Source organism: Schistocerca americana, chromosome 1 (genome assembly GCF_021461395.2).
Source record: "Schistocerca americana isolate TAMUIC-IGC-003095 chromosome 1, iqSchAmer2.1, whole genome shotgun sequence".
In the NCBI taxonomy this organism is placed as follows: Eukaryota; Metazoa; Arthropoda; class Insecta; order Orthoptera; family Acrididae; genus Schistocerca; species Schistocerca americana.
In genome coordinates, this window is record NC_060119.1 from 992,041,274 (window position 1) to 992,058,649 (window position 17,376).

General features: G+C 43.9%; 1 long non-coding RNA gene across 1 annotated transcript in view; it reads right to left on the bottom strand.

Moving 5' to 3' along the window:
* Positions 1-374: 374 nt before the first annotated feature.
* LOC124548601 overlaps positions 375-17,376 on the bottom strand; it is a 538,899-nt gene continuing 521,897 nt past the window's right edge. Inside the window, exon 3 of the long non-coding RNA XR_006967709.1 lies at positions 375-429. This is a non-coding gene — a long non-coding RNA (uncharacterized LOC124548601). The remainder of the gene's footprint in view (positions 430-17,376) is intronic.

The window sequence follows — 17,376 nt, forward strand, 5'->3', positions numbered from 1 at the left end:
CAACTAGCGTGTTAACGGGCTCCGTACACATGAAAGCGGACGCGTCTGATCGACGGCGTCGTTGCGACGCCGTCCAGGAAGTACTAAAGTAATGACGCAGCGGTGCAAGAGCAGTGTTACGGTACAAATGGTTAGTAGAAGCAACACTGTGTAAGAACAGCACAGAGCAGGAACACTTCATAGTTCAATTCAGTTATGATTAGGTGTTACCATATTTTAATAAGCTTTCAAGTGAATATTAAGTCTATAATTTCTGCAAATCACAATTCAGGTAAACCACAAGTTCCATTGCAAAAATAGATACTGTCATTTCACGATACCAAACATAAGGAGTACGTTTACCTGTTACGTTTAGTTATCAAATTAATTCTAACCTGTTCATCGCCGGAGATGAAGAATGCAGTCTTGCAGCTCTCGTGTCATCTCGTCCTGGAAGAATATTACAATAATGTTACTATTCCTAGCAATAATATCAAAAAGAAATATTTTAATTAAATGTAATACGGAACTATAGAAAACTGTCCGAACCCAAGACAATCAATCACGTCAAATTAGTAAATATTTTTCTTCTTTACCAATTAATGTGCCAAATTAAAAATAAGGTGATGATTTATCCAACCAAAAGCAACACAAATGTCATTGTGGAGCGGAGTAACACCTCATTGGCTCACACAATACACACTTGAGAAATTAGAAACATAGTTAGTTTTCATTAGCTTTCGACATATAAAGTGGTCTTACGAGAGAAATCTTGTTCATCGTGAATAATACAGTACTTAAATTACGCGGTTGTGAGACAACTATCTAAGTTTATTAATGATGAGTTATTTTGTGGTCATATACAAGCCCGTTATTAATTAACCCTCATCGGACCTCTCCCAGAGAAAGAACTTTGAAATATGTTTGATTATCAGGAAAGTAAACACAAAAAGGCAAAGAACTGAACAGTCAAAAATGGAAATTCTGTAAGTTCGATATGTGCGGTGCCGACCGATCGTCTCGATATACTGAGTCTGAGTGGCAACCTTGTATCAGAGGGAAAGCTTACTCTATAGTCCGAAGTAACAGATTTGATTTGTAAATGCATTTAAAGCACCGAAGAGATAAGAAGAAGGGGAGCCTAGAAAACTGATGGTAGTGACTGTTAAGGCGAACAAATCAGTTCAACATTTTTTTGTAACCTAAATTCTCCTACAAACTTCAGTGAGGAGCTGTTTCCTAGGTTGAAGTTTTACAGATGTCTCAAACTCCGTTTTATTTTGCAAATTGTTTCCTTTCATTCGGTCAATTGTGATGTTTTCTAGATCTAAATATACTACAATATTCGGATTAAATATCATTTAATTGTAAAGTGGCAGTTTAATTTTGCCTAAAATCTAGGGCCAAGAATGTTTGTGATTAATAATTAAATGAAAGAGTACTTCCCAGGTAGTTTAACTTTTACGTCCAATAAGCAGAAATCCTCACAATGTGGGTGAAACGTGTATAATTGCTGCATTGTCATAGTATGTGCAGGGAAAGAGAAGCGTGTAACGTTAGCCTTCCACCCGATCCCATGTCACGGTTTCATGTGGCACTGAAGTTAAATAAAGTGATAGTAAGTGTGTGTGTGTAGTATGTGTGTGTGTGTGTGTGTGTGTGTGTGTGTGTGTGTGTGTGTCGGAAGGACGCTAGAACCTAATATTCCCTGCATGCAAATGCTAAATTAATTTGTCACGTACTGGTAATGGTGAGTATTGTTTATTTGTTAATAGCGCAAGCAGTGTTTCATATGTATCTGTCAATGTAAAAGTAGTTCTGGGTATAATTTTGGACCAGGTGTTATTTTGCATTTGTAGCCTAGAAAAATGGTTCAAATGGCTCTGAGCACTATGGGACTCTGAGGTCATCAGTCCCCTAGAACTTAGAACTACTTAAACCTAAATAACCTAAGGACATCACGCACATCCATGCCCGAGGCAGGATTTGAACCTGCTACCGTAGCGGTCTCGCGGTTTCAGACTGTAGGGGCTAGAACCGCTCGGCCACCCCAGCCGCCTGTGGCCTAGAAAAGAATCAAAGTCAACATTCGAGTTTGGTCCACATACAAATCGTGAACACGCAACCGTAACGCACCTGGAGTCATATGATACCTTGCAGGCCCTACTGTGTGGAATAAATCCTACATGTTAAGATTCGTGGGAGAATCACGAGGAAGTAAATGGCATCTTGCAGAAGCTTTCTCTTGTTAACCGTATTTAGTTAACATTACTGGTTATATTCAGAAACCCAAACTAATAATATCAAGGAAGCCAGCAAAATTAGCACATCCTGACATCAATAGAGAATGTGGAATTGTTATATACCAAGTTAATCAGCTCCGTTTTATGACCGCCTTCCGTGACATGATACGACCTGACTGGAATTCTTCTAGTGGTTCTCTTATCCAAGAGAGAGAGGAATGGATCCGCTGTGTATTGTTTGTAAAGTTGACCAATAATTTCTTTTACTCAATTGACTCTTATGAATTGCAGGACTAAATTCAGAACAATTGTTTTCTTTGTTTACTACATTACGACTTCTTACTTTCGTCCCCCACCGATGTCTTAAATGCAGACCTGAAGAAAGAATGAGAAAGTAATTATTTTTGCCTTGTAAATAGTCGTTACTTCAGACCTACTGTAGTTAATATCAGAAGGTTATTTTTACGAAGTTCATGTGCACGAACTGAAATTAGCACAGTTATTCTCAAAACTCATTGTTGGATACAACTAATCATTTAGCTTACAGTCGTTGTATGATTATAATCTATTGTGAAATCTGGGCCAGTTTCAGATCTTAATTCACTTCCTTCAGGCAAAAGGGTTTAACTCCAAAAATGTGACAGTACTACAGAGAATAGCGGCAAGCGTATTTCAGTAAAAGAGTCTATGCGTATTTTGAATGCTTAAAGCACGATAATTTCTTTTCTAGTGGTTGATACGCTCAAATATATATCCTTCAAACAGTAGAATACAAGGATCTCCTGTTACATTGTTTGAAAGTGAGTTTACAAACATCTGCGCAACGAAGATCGAATTATTTTTACATTAAGAGTGCCTTTTATCTCGTATAATATCTAATATTCTATTTCACCATGAAATTGTCATTCTTGCAACAGCAAACCAATTTTCAGTATACTTATTAATTCACAGAAAGGAGGTTAAGGTTTTTGAATACGAGACACTTCATTTTGCGTTCATTTAGCGAACAAACAAAACTGTTTCCTTCGACATCGCAGTCTTCATGGACCCAGCGATAATATTTCGCTAGAAGAAACGCCCTATCAAGAATAGGAACGGTGTGATAATCTAAGTGGTCCAGAATGAGATTTTCACTCTGCAGCGGAGTGTGCGCTGTTACAAAACTTTCCTGGCTGATTAAAGCTGTGTGCCGGACCTAGACTCGAACTCAGGGCCTTTACCTTTCCAGGACAAGTGCTCTACCAACCGAGCTACCAAAGCACGACTCACGACCCGTCCTCACAGCTTTACTTCCGCCAGTACCTGGTCTCCTACATTCCAAACTTCACAGAAAGTTTCAGAACAGCGCACACTCCGCTGCAGAGTGAAAATCTCATTCTGGAAACATCCCCCAGGCTGTGGGCCATATCTCTGCAATTTCCTTTCTTCCAGGAGTGCTAGTTCTGCTTGGTTCGCAGAAGAGCTTCTGTGAAGTTTGGAAAGTAGGAGACGAGGTACTGGCGGATGTAAAGCTGTGAGGGTGGGGTGTGAGTCGTGCTTGGGTAGCTGAGTTGGAAGAGCACTTGCCCGCGAAAGGTAAAGGTCTCGAGTTCGAGTCTCGGCCGGGCACACAGTTTTAATCTGTCAGGATAGTTTCAATCGTAACTGGTGTCTTAATCGTCACTTTCAAGTGGTACGTCAGAAACAGACTCACTTATAGTTTCCTCCGCTTTACGGGTCCGTATTCGTGGTCTAGTGGCTAGCGTCGCTGCCTGCGGATCACGGCGTCTCGGGTTTCATTCCTGGCCGGGTTGCGAATTTTCTCTGCCCGGGAACGGGCTGTTTGTGTTGTCCTCGTCACTTCATCATCATCATTCGTGATAATGGCTAGATTGAACTGTGTAAAAATTGGGACTTTATACTGGCGCTGATGACCCTGCAGTTGGGCACCCCAACATCATCATCCGATTTACGTTGCGAAGGTTTACCGTGATGGCGCTGTAGTCACATATTTCTATGTGATGTTTAATCATTTGGTTTTCTCACTTTTGGATATGTTTAAGGAAAGCACAAGGCTGACTAGCTCTGGAGAAAGGTTTCAGTTTATACGATATTGCAGTGCTTGTATTGTTAGAAAGTACGGTGCAATGTTTCTTAACGGACACTGCGGCGGCTGCAGCCGTCATGAAATACGCGAAATGTATTCACAGTTGCGAATACGGATAACGTCGGTTGCATAATGAAATAATGACAGTGAAAATTGGTTCCGGACCAGGAATCGAATCCATATTTCTCACTTGTATGCATCCTTGTCCGAAGGAACATTGCATCGTTCTTCTTCAAAAATTCAGGCACTACAATATCGTATTCATTCGTTGATACTAGGCAGTGACTCTCAATTAAAATGTCCTTTCCTGTATGGGAAATTCACTACTGGGCATTAAAATTACTACAACACGAAGATGAAGTGTTACAGACGTGAAATTTAACCGACAGGAACAAGATGCTGTGATATACTAATGACAAGCTTTTCAGAGCATTCACACAAGGTTGGCGCCGATGTCGACACCTACAACGTGCTGACATGAGGAAAGTTTCCAACCGATTTCTCATACACAAACAGCAGTTGACCGGCGTTGCCTGGTGCAACGTTGATGTGATGCTTCGTGTAAGGAGGAGAAATGCGTACCATCACGTTTCCGACTTTGATTAAAGGTCGGATTGTAGCCTATCGCGATTGTAGTTTATCGAATCGCGACATTGCTGCTCGCGTTAGTCGAGATCCAATGACTGTTAGCAGCATATGGAAACGGTGGACTGAGGAAGGTAATATGGAACGCCGTGCTGGATCTCAACGGCCTCGAATCACTAGCAGTCACGATGACAGGCATCTCATCCGCATGGCTGTGTCAGATCGTGTAGCCACGTCTCGATCCCTGAGTCAACAGATGGGGACGTTTGCAAGACAACAACCATGTGCACGAACAGTTCGACGACGTTTTCAGCAGCATGGACTATCAGCTCAGAGACCATGGCTGCGGTTACCATTGACGCTGCATCACAGACAGGAGCACCTACGATGGTGTACTCAATGATGAACCTGGGTGCACGAATGGGAAAACGTCATTTTTTTCGGATGAATCCAGGTTCTGTTTACAGCATCATGATGGTCGCATCCGTGTTTGCCTACATCGTGGTGAACGCACATTGGAAGCGAGTATTCGTCATCCCCATACTGGCGTATCACCCGGCGCGGCGTGATGGTATGGGGTGCCACTGGTCACACATCTCGGTCACCTCTTGTTCGCATTGACGGCAGTTTGTACAGTGGACGTTACATTTCAGATCTGTTACGACCCGTGGGTCTACCCTTCATTCAATCCCTGCGAAACTCTGCACTTCAGCAGGATAATGCACGACCGCATGTTGCAGGCCCTGTACGGTACTTTCTGGATACAGAAAATGTTCGACTGCTGCCCTGGCCAGCACATTCCCCAGATCTCCCACCAACTGAAAACGTCTGGTCAATGGTGGCCGAGCAACTGGCTCGTCACAATACGCCAGTCACTACTCTTGATGAACTGTGGTATCGTGTTGAAGCTGCATGGGCTACCGTACCTGTACACGCCATCAAAGTTCTGTTTGACTCGATGCCCAGGCGTGTCAAGGCCGTTATTACGGCCAGAGGTGGTTGTTGTGGGTACTGATTTCTCAGGATCTACGCACCGAAATTGCGTGACAATGTAATCAGATGTCAGTTGTGGTATAATATATTTGTCCAATGAATACCCGTTTATCATCTGCATTTCTTCTTGGTGTAGCAATTTTAATGGCCAGTAGTGTACGTAGTGTGTGTACGAGTGCAAATTGTGACGCATGAAGGACAACATATCGAAGTCTGGATCTGGCCCTGAGTCGTGCTCGGGCAATCAAAACGATTAAGGCGACCTCTCGCGTAAAGCGGGAAACCCGTATTCGAGTTCCGTCCGGTACAAATTTTCATTATTCTCATTCCATTATACTGCTGACAGTTGCCTGCAATTGCAGCTGCAAATAAATTTCATGTATGTTTCAGTTTTTCTTTGTGGGAAGTGAATGGGCCAAGTGGTTGCCTAGTGGTTCTGGCTTGGCCACAGAAGGTTCGTCAGAAAGGCTCGGTGAAAAGAAGTACATATCGTAGGCATTGATTTTGGCAAAAGCTTTTGCCGTCAGCCCCTGGCCGTGTGTTTCGGCTTTGAAAGCATTTTTCTCCTTTCAAAGGAACAGCCTGCAAGGCCCGAGAGCTTGACGAATTTACCTCCGTGTACGCAAATAGCAGAAGAGGCCGACGTGGCACTTCTAGGTCGCCGTGGAAAAATTCGTTACCTTCGTTCGAAATTATTGTTACCCAAGTATACGAATCTTGTCCGACTTCGTGCCTTAGCGGAAAGTGCTCTACCAATGAGTGGAACTTGGTGAGGAGGGGATACTAACCTCTTGCACGTTCAAATGCGTTCAGTGAGCAAAAACGGCAAATTTGTGCAAGGTTCCTCTGTATTCTGGGAAAGATAGTGAAATTCTGTTCGCTATGGCAATGGCTGGAGGTCCTTCCCTACACTTTGAATTTTTCGAAAAGTAAAGAGTTAGGTTCAGAGGGTGTGTTCTACGAGACTTACCGTGGGGAAGCTATCTGCATGTCTCCTGATATGGGAGACGATGGTGGCAGCCTTTCTCTGCCATTTTCGTTCGGTGCTGACTTGCGCGTTGTGGCACATCTTCGCTGAGTTCTAAGTAAGTTTCGTATTTCGCATTTAGCTCTCTCCGTTATCTGAGCAGCTTAGAATTTGCGGAATTTGCTGCGCAACTTGGGTTGTCTGATTAATTCTGTTAATTCATGAGCCTTGCCCTCGTTTACTTCTCATTTACGAGCTGCACAGATTACGAAAGCGCGTCCCAAGCAGACTTCCGGCTAACTTTGAGTTATCCTCCATTGTCTTAGCGGTACATTCAGATGCAGTTAAGCTTCTAGTGAGTTATTGTTTGTAGCTAGTATTCGGAGAACTGATGTTCATACGATAGTAACTGGTTAAGAGTCGTTTTACATTATGTAAATAGGCACACACAATGTGAGTAGACAAACACACACACACACACACACACACACACACACACAACCTTTCACATACCATTAATTGATTTCAGGCGTAGCCATAACAGATTTCAAATCGTAATTTTGGCTTAAATTATTTGTCTACTTTAAGGAGTATGTGGTTGCAGATGACAATCTATGAAAGAAGTCACTCTAGAAACATAATACATCAGGAAAACCACACCATTTAATAAAAAGGTATGAATTCATAATTTCATGTGTTTTCTTGAAAAACCTGTGATTACGATTTTAAAAATTAGTGTTTACATGCATACAAACAATAAAGAACATTCTTTATCTTTAACAGCCATAAAACAAAAGCCCACTGAAGCTGCTGCAACTGTTTGGGATAAAAAAGGAGCTTCAACCCCAAAACAAATAGTCATTTTCATTGATTCCTGTAGAAATTTGATTTAAAAATAAATTGATATTGTTCGGTGCACACTTGGTTTGCAGTTATAACTCTTATTATCGAATGACTGATGCTGACTAGATGACAATGAGGAATACAGTCAGTTATTTGCATAATTAATTTTTTGTCTCACTGCTGCGTTTCCGTTGCAAAACAGGTAACTACACTTCGAAGATTATTGTTAATTTGTTTAACTAATGTACAAAACCATTGCACTCGCTTGTACAGCATTTTGATGTTGAAGATGTAATTATGGTAGACAAGCAGTACACGTAATTGCCAAGTCCCACCACGACGTGGACTTGTCGTCTCAGTAGGAGGCTAAACAAGAGCACGACGAAAAGTTCTTCTTACCGAGTGGTTCCCCTGCCGATTTCTTCCCACTTTCTGTTACTGACATCATCTGTTTCGATTTTTGTAATCGCTACGTGTAACGTGATGCAGTTAATAGCTTAATACAGTTGTAAGACCGGATATCTAGAACGCATTACGATCTGTGAGGAATGTCTGATCTCCTTGTCCGTATGGCTGACAATGTGGACAACATCACTATGACCTCGTTCACTCTTGTTTTCCTCTCTCGAACTTGGAGATGAGTACAAAATTCATGCTCCCTTAGGACGTTTCTGCTGCACTAGATCAGACCGGTTTCTCTTAAGACATTCCAAGAGGCTTTGACAGAACGTATCATTCGTTTGTTAGCTACCCGAAATCAACTAGATGTTAATAATCGGGTGACAACAGGATTACTGTCCAGCCTTATTCCCATCTCTTGGGCATAGAAGTTTGTCAACGGCCCCATAAATACCATGTCGAGAGACTGAAGATGAATGAGGTGGGAAACTTTGTGAATGAACATGGTTTTCACCTGCTTTATCTGCTACACTGAGGTTGTGAGTGTGGGATTAATATCCACCAAATATCAAAACGAAAGGGCCATTTAATGACGATTTCACTTAGCCTACAAAATTATTAAACCTCTAAGTAAAATTATGAGTGTATATCCAGCCATTTGGATAAAAAGTAGCACTGATCCTGAAGGCACACCGTGCATCAATACCTTCTGCATATTTTTCATCCTGATGAGGCCAAGACTTCCCTTACATAGTAATGATAATAACAACATAAAAAAGAAAAGAGAGATATAGTTTTATGGCTTTGACTGCTAGTTCAGCTGCCTAATTGGAAAGGTTTTTCCCATTCTTCACGCACCCTGGCTCCTTTCCTTGGCAAAGGGTGAATTGTGTCTTTAAGTGTGTTCCGTAAGTATAAGTGGCGGTAATGTGGATATGTTTAGTGTGCTGTCTTGTTTGTGTTGTATGATGGAAATGAGCGTTTTTTGTAAGATGATGACAGAAGAGAGAGGCTGAAACCCAATGCCGGCAAATATCCTACTGTTCTCGAATAGCACCAAGGGAGCCACTTACCTTGACGTCCCCATCTGACAAATGATTGATTGATTGGTTGACGGGGGTTATGGGACTAAATGGCGAGATCATCAGTCCCGCAATTTAAAAGTTACTTGCGTAGGATGGAGGTGTCCGCAAAAAGAGGGCAGATCCAGTCAGAGGGGTCAAACTATAGACCGAGGAAGCTAAAAAAATACACAGTGGAAGGCATAAAGGGGTAGGCCAAATCTAAAAACTGGATAAACGGAGGGATAAAAGAGCGATATTTGCAAGGGGAGCGGTCATGGGTCCCAGACCCAAAAAACACGAAGAGAGGCCCCAACCACAATCACCCTGTCCCTGCTCTAGGGGTAAAACAAAACCTTACAACAGAAAATAAAAATCATTTTCTTGCAGGAAGCTGAGGACCAGTTCCACCATCCATGAATCGTCTGATGATATTAAAAAACAAGGAATCTGGGAGGGTATCCTAGAATGAAGGGCCAAAAGAAGGGGACAGTCCACCAACATATGGGATACCATCCGTGTAGCTCCACAGCCACATTGCAGGGGTAGTTCATTACTCAAGAGAAAACAATGGGCGAGCCTGGTATGACCGACGCGTAGACGAAATAAGACAGTGGACGTCTTCCGAAAGGAGCAGAAGAAAGAGTGAAAACTCGAGTAGTCTTTTTGATTGTGTGGAGTTTATTATTGAGAGGAGTAGCGCACTAGATGTCATTCCGCTTCTGGGCAAAGAGAGATTTGATGTGAATACGCATTTCTGCACCTGACTCATAAAAGGGAATGTGGGGTAAGTGTTTACCTCTCTAGCCAAATGGTGAGCCAGTTCATTCCCTGGGGTGCCCACATCACTAGGGATCCAGACAAGGACAACAGAGCAGGTACCTCGGCCAAGGGCAGAGAGGTGGTCATGGATAGCAGCGACCAAATCGGACGAGAATAGCGTCTATCTGTAGCCTGCTGACTGCTAATTGAGTCGGTATATATTAAAAGACTGCGGAGGCAGGTCTGCATAACAAAATGGAGGGCCCTGTTAATGGTTGTCAGCTCTGCTGTGAACACACTACATGACCCTGGGAGTAAATAGTGTTCCATGCCAGTAGGAGACGTTTTATAACGATCAGTGTAGGAGATGGTAGCACCTTGCAACTCTGCAAGAATAGAACGCGCAGGACGCCACAATATGATAGGGTGACAGAGACCTTAGAAACATGGAATAGGTCGGATCTAATCCATGGTCTAGGCACCATCCAAGGGGGAGGGGGGAGGGGTGGGGGGGAGAGAGAGGTGTGGGAGGAAATTCAGGCGGAAAATTCCAGTGAGTAGAGATTGAGATACCGACAGAGGACAATGAGACACATTCCAACCGGAAATTCCACTCGAGGGCGGGTATCAGCTGGGAGATGTCGGTCGTTTGCAAAGAGGGCGGGGTGCACGGGATGGTCAGTGAGCCGTGGCAGCTCATTTCACGTTCCCACTATCGATATCTTTCAGCTAACATCTCACCAGGGGCGCGAGTTACTCCCTGCAGTTGTCGCTGCATCGTTTAGTCTTCAAAAGCGGCCGCTAGAGTTGCGCGCAGGCAGTTGTTGTGTAGTTGTCACACAGTGTGGAGCAGGGAGTAGCAGCAGCGCTTGGCGCAACGGACACGCGGTGCGGATAGGCACGGCTTGCTCTACCCTATGCTCAACAGGCGTAGCACACTGAACAGAAGGGTGTCGAGGTCCATGTACATGACACTTTATCCGACCCCTGGTGACGTACGCAGCTCCTGTCTGAGGGTACGCTGCGCCCACACGCCTGCGCCGTCTGCAGGTCATAAAAAACAAAGTAATCAAAATCGTAAGCAATGCTCCACGATACACACGCGTCGCGGACCTTCACCGGGAATACCGACTTGTGACTCTCGCGGAGGTAATCCACAAACTCACCACAAGACTATACAGATACTCAAGACATTCACAGAACCCGTTTATTCTCAATCTGGGGAACTACGACCACAACAATAGATGGAAACATAAAAGACCAAAAGACATACTAGTAAGGACCTGGCATCTATGGCCAAGTAAACGCAAACACAACGGTACATGTGAGCCCCTGTTAATCAGACACCATTACTAGATATCCAGTTGGAACACACTTGCCGAATAACTGCCACCGCGCAGGGAAGCCGTACCGTACAATGAATGCAGACAAGCTTCACCCCCCCCCCCCCCCCCCCCACACACACACACAGTGAGATGATCTACGGCCGATCTCCCACTACTATATAACGATCTTGGTTGTTCCAGGAATGCAGCGGCTGCAGCAAACTGGGACACATCGCCATCGCTTGCCACGGTAATGATGCATGATACCCATACTAACAAACACAACCTTGCATGAAGTACCGCAGCTAGTAAGCCACTACTGCTCTTACTACCTACCTGTCGCAGAGGCTTTTTTTCCCACGGTACGAGCCTTGGCACTTTTTTCCCTCTGCTCTTCAAATTGCTACCCTCATTCGCGTTTCGTCCACTATTTATCACCTGATGGATCGTGTTAATGCGTAGTCTTACCCAGACGCACGGATAACATCACAGCCCAGCATCCTGTGATCCAACTATTAGATAACTAACATGTTGACGGAGGTGACAGCAGAACATTTGGTCTGGTCACCACGTTGGTGCGGGCGTGGAGGGGCCCAATCTCTAGGGGCACGGCGTCTTTTCCGGGTCGTCGTTCACTCTTCGTCGCCAGAACTGGGCAGATGGCAAATGGCTGGTCGCGTATGTCGTGCGGAGCTAGTTGTTCAGCTCTGCGCACTGTTATCATGCTCCACAAGCTATCTGATCAGATGTTCGTGTTTATGTTCATTGAGTTGTCAAGCACGCCATGTTATTTTGCTCTGTGATTCTAGACGTAGTGTATTGCCCTGTCTGCTCTGTGTGATTTTTAAGTAACTTGTGTTAATCTGCTGCCAGCGTTTTCTCTCTCTCTCTCCCCCCCTAAAAAAAATAATAAAATAAAAAAATGCCTTGGTTTATGTTGTTATGGTTATGTAATGTGCCCCCCTGTCACGCATTGCTTTATCAGGGGCCTACCCGTTGTCTAGTTTTTTTAAATATAAATTCTTATGCATGAGAACCAGCTGTTTCCGAATTTTAATATTTGTTTGGACGATTTCTTAGAAGCTGGCGGGCTCTCAGGTATCACTATTATCCAGCCCTTGAAGCATGTTGTGAGTTACAACTAATAGTAATACCCTAGAGAGCTGTTATTTATATTCCTTCCTGGAAGAAATAACAGCTCCCTTTCAGTAGTTCTCTTTTAACGAAGTTTATTTCATAGAGCCTATCAGCTTATTGGAAAGGCTATATATGTACAATCATAGTTAAACCGTAAGTTTTACTTAAAGTATAATCCAGCCAGATACTTATCTTTCTGGTTTGTTAACAGTATGAAACATCCCCTTTGAACAATTATACATGACTGTGCTTAAACTGACACACAATATTGTTAGCGCAACGCAATCTGAGTTTCAATACTCCCTACAAAAGAATGGCCCTGAGTAGCATTAACCTGTACCTTTCACAAATCACTTACGTCACAAAAATCTTCGTCACTCGAACTACTGCAATACAGCGAGCGCCACTACTGCCAGCTAAATAAAAGATTCAAACTTCTGAAGGCACTAACTAATGATAGGCATAGTTAGCAAATGAAAGATTTCGATAGAGAACAAACAATGTATTTACCTTAACAGCGTTCAAAAGTCATAATATATATAGCAGTTCATGACATCCAGTCTTACAAATGTACTGTCTCTGATGGACACATGTCCAGATCATCCGCTCTCAAAATTCCGCCATCTCTCTCCCCACATCCACCACTGCTGGCGGCTCACTTCCAACTGCACAACGCTACCCGCTGTTAACAGCCAACTGCCCAACACTACAATAGCCAACAGCAATGCAAACCAGCCACAGACTGCACACAGCACAGCCAGTGATTTTCATCCAGAGCGCTACGTGGCGTTATCAATAAAAAAACCTATACAACCTACTTACAACAGCACTTTCTAAGTTGATGGGAGAGTGTTCCGTGTCAGCGGCTTCTTGCCACGTGCGCCTGACTTACTTACGGCCGTGTGAAAGGCTCTCAAAACATTTCTTCGCTCGGCCTGCTATTTGTTTGTATTCGTGCGTCCTGCCTGTCTGTGTTCAAGCTGCATATCTTATGTTACCTGACTTGCCGTATAAACAAAATTTTGCTGTCGGCCAAGAGGCCTTTGATTAACTGGCTTGGCACGAGAAATTTTTCCTTTAATGTTTAATACATGTCGTATCCTTGTTCTAAGTTTTATTCTAAGTTATTTGGTATAAAACTTTTTGGTAATCGCTAAAGGCCAATTGTCATATTTGTTAATATTTATCTCTTGGGGATCTGCCTAATGTCTTGGATATGAATTCACTTGATGAAATGTATCTACAACTGTTTTAATTATTCTAAATGGCTGCTTTATTTAAAACTGTTTTATTTACAAATTTTGAAATGTTCATTGTTGTTAAGGTCTAATTGCTTGAATTTGTGTGAGGTAATTATTATTGTAATTCGACGGCTGTCTCATTCATTATTTCGAAGGCCTTCGTATGTATAATGGCAAATTAACTTCAAATTTTCCTACCTCTTTTTCAAAAGGGACCTGTTGTTGCCAAAACAATATATAAAAATACATGATGCAGTCCAAGGATAAATGATTTAGTTAAAGGGGACTATTCCTCCATGTCATTTCCCTAACTGGTGACCGATGGCCAAGCAGTTTGGTCCCTTTAAACCAACCAACCAACCAACCTGATCCTGGTAATTCCCCTTTTCAGTCAGGAAATCGCCAAATGGCGAAACAAGGAGTTGGCTCCATAGTGTTTGTAGAGGGTGAATCCCCGCTTCTGCGAGGAGACTGTTGACAGGAATAGTGCGAATGGCACCGATAGCCAGACGCAGCTCGTAAAAATGAACAGTGTCGAGTAGTTTCAGAGTGCAAAGGGCCGCTAAGCCATAAACCTGAGAACCATAACCTAGACTGGGCAAAATCAGGTTGCAGTAAATATTGAGAAGAGTAGCATGGTCTGCATCCAAGGATGTATGTGCCAGGAGGCGGAGAGCATTAATCTTCCACATACTGGTGGTTTTCTACGAAGACAGCAGAGTCAGTGAATACCCATTGACTAATTCAAAACCTACTTACATATCGTGAGAGGAGAGAACACGTAATGCACCCAGGAACATTATCTAACACGATCGTTTTGGTGCTCTAGCTGTCATGGTATGGGGAAGCATAATTTTGCATGTGTGCACTGAGCTCCACATCTTTGAACATGGCAGACTCACCAGTCAACATTATTTTTGCTCTATAGTCTTTCCCTATGTGAGCTCTTTCCAGCAGTGAATTCGGCCCCGATTTCATATTTATGCATCACAATGCGTCGGACAACGCAGGTGTAGGAGCTCTTGGAACGAACGTATACTCGGTGAATAATGTGACTTGGCCAAAAAAATGTTCAAATGTGTGTGAAATCTTAAGGGACGTAACTGCTGAGGTCATCAGTCCCTAAGCTTACACACTACTTAACCTAAATTATCCTAAGGACAAACACACACACCCATGCCCGAGGGAGGACTCGAACCTCCGCCTGGATCAGCCGCACAGTCCATGACAGCAGCACACTAGACCACTCGGCTAAGCCCGCCCGGCTGACCTGGCCACTTCCCATATTTACACTACTGGCCATTAATTTTGCTACACCAAGATGAAATGCAGATGATAAACGTATTCATTGGACAAATATATTATACTAGAACTGACATGTGATTACATTTTCACGCAATTTGGGTGCATACATCCTGAGAAATCAGTACCCAGAACAACCACCTCTGGACGTAATAACGGCCTTGATACGCCTGGGCATTAAGTCAACAGAGCTTGGATGGCGTGTACAGGTACAGCTGCTCATGTAGCTTCAACACGATATCACAGTTCATCAAGAATAGTGACTGGCGTATTGTGACGAGCCAGTTGCTCGGCCACCTTTGACCAGACGTTTTCAGTTGTTGAGAGATCTGGATAATGTGCTGGTCAGGGCAGCAGTCGAACATTTTCTGTATCCAGAAAGGCCCGTACAGGACCTGCAACATGCGGTCGTGCATTATCCTGCCGAAATGTAGGGTTTCGGAGCGATCGGATGAAGGGTAGAGCCACGGGACGTAACACATCTGAAATGTCACGTCCACTGTACAAACTGCCGTCAATGCGAACAATAGGTGACCGAGACATGTAACCAATGGCACCCCATACCGTCACGCTGGGTGATACGCCAGTATGGCGATGACGAATACACGCTTCCAATGTGTGTTCACCGCGATGTCTCCAAACACGGGCGCGACCATCATGATGCTGTAAACAAAACCTGGATTCATCCTAAAAAATGAGGTTTTGCCATTAGTGCACCCAGGTTGTCGTTGAGTACACCATCGCAGGCGCTCCTGTCTGCGATGCAGCGTCAAGGGTAACCGCAGCCATAGTCTCCTAGCTGATAGTCCATGCTGCTGAAAACGTCGTCGAACCGTTCGTGCAGATGGTCGTTGTCTCGTAAACGTCCCCATCTGTTGACTCAGGGATCGAGACGTGGCTGCGCGATCCGTTACAGCTATGCGGATAATATGGCTGCCACCGTGACTGCTAGTGATACGAGGCCGCTGGGATCCAGCACGGCGTTCCGTATTACCCTCCTGAACTCACCGATTCCATATTCTGCTAACAGTTATTGGATCTTGACCAACGCCAGCAGCAATGTCGTGATACGATAAACCGCAATCGCGATAGGCTACAATCCGACCTTTATTAAAGTGGGAAACGTGATTGTACGCTTTTCTCCTCCTTACACGAGGCATCACAACAACGTTTCACCAGGCAACGCCGGTCAACTGCTGTTTGTGTATGAGAAATCGGTTGGAAACCTTCCTTATGTCAGCGCGTTGTAGGTGTCGCCACCGGCGCCAGCCCTGTGTGAATACTCTGAAAAGCTAATCCTTTGCATATCACAGCATCTTCTTTCTGTCTGTTTAATTTTGCGTCTGTAGCACGTCATCTTCGTGGTGTAGCAATTTTAATGGCCAATAGTGTCAATAGCATCGAGCGCCTGTGGGGTCGCATTGCAGCACGTTCACATGCAACAACGACCGCCCTCCAGTTATTAAACGCATTGGTGGAGGAGTGGAACACAGTACCTCAAGAACACCCTGTCAACCTTGTGGCTAGTATCCGAACTCTTTGTAGGGCTAAAGATATCGTCCTTAGCGATCAGTATCTTATTAACAACAATTTCCCGCCTTTAGTACAATTATTTTCTTTGAATAAATGTGTCTTTTCTGTTTTATCACTGCACATTTCTTCCAGTTACCTTCTGTAGTCTAGTTTAGCGATGTATGGTCCAAGTTTCCTTGATTTAGGTTACTTGACAGTGAGACATGATGTGAAAGTAACTTTCTTTTCACACCAGCATATTACGCAGAAGGAAGGAATTGATTCAAATATACAGATTTTATTTGCGGCTTAGCGTAGTATTTTTAAACGTCTTAACTTCCTACTGTCATCCGAGATATAGTTTGCCGAAGGTAACTCAGAGCTTCAGATGGCTCTGAGCACTATGGGACTTAACTACTGTGGTCATTAGTCCCCTAGAACTTAGAACTAGTTAAACCTAACTAACCTAAGGACATCACACACATCCATGCCCGAGGCAGGATTCGAACCTGCGACCGTACCAGTCTCAGAGCTTCAGGCGAGCATCTATTTCCCTAATGAACGTTAGAATAGCCAGAGCAGGCACAAAACCGTCAACCAGTGTAATCTCTCACATAGCCGTTCTTCTGCTGGGACTCCATGGCAGCCGCGGAGCCGCCGCCGTCGCGAGGCAAGAAGCGACACACCTGCTCAGTTCCCAGCGCCGCAGCCGTGGGAAGCATCTCGCGCAAGAACGGAAACGCGGAACGGGCAGCCACCTCGTCACAAGAAGCAGACCTCTCGCAGTTTCACTGAAAAGAACCGTGTGTTCTTTTCAGATTACTTTCAGATTCAGCGTATGTTTCTCCACTGTCTTTTAGGTAAGATCTTATGCCCAAATGAGATTCAGGTGAAAGACCTAATCCGAACTCAGTTCATCCGCATGAAATGAAAAACTGATC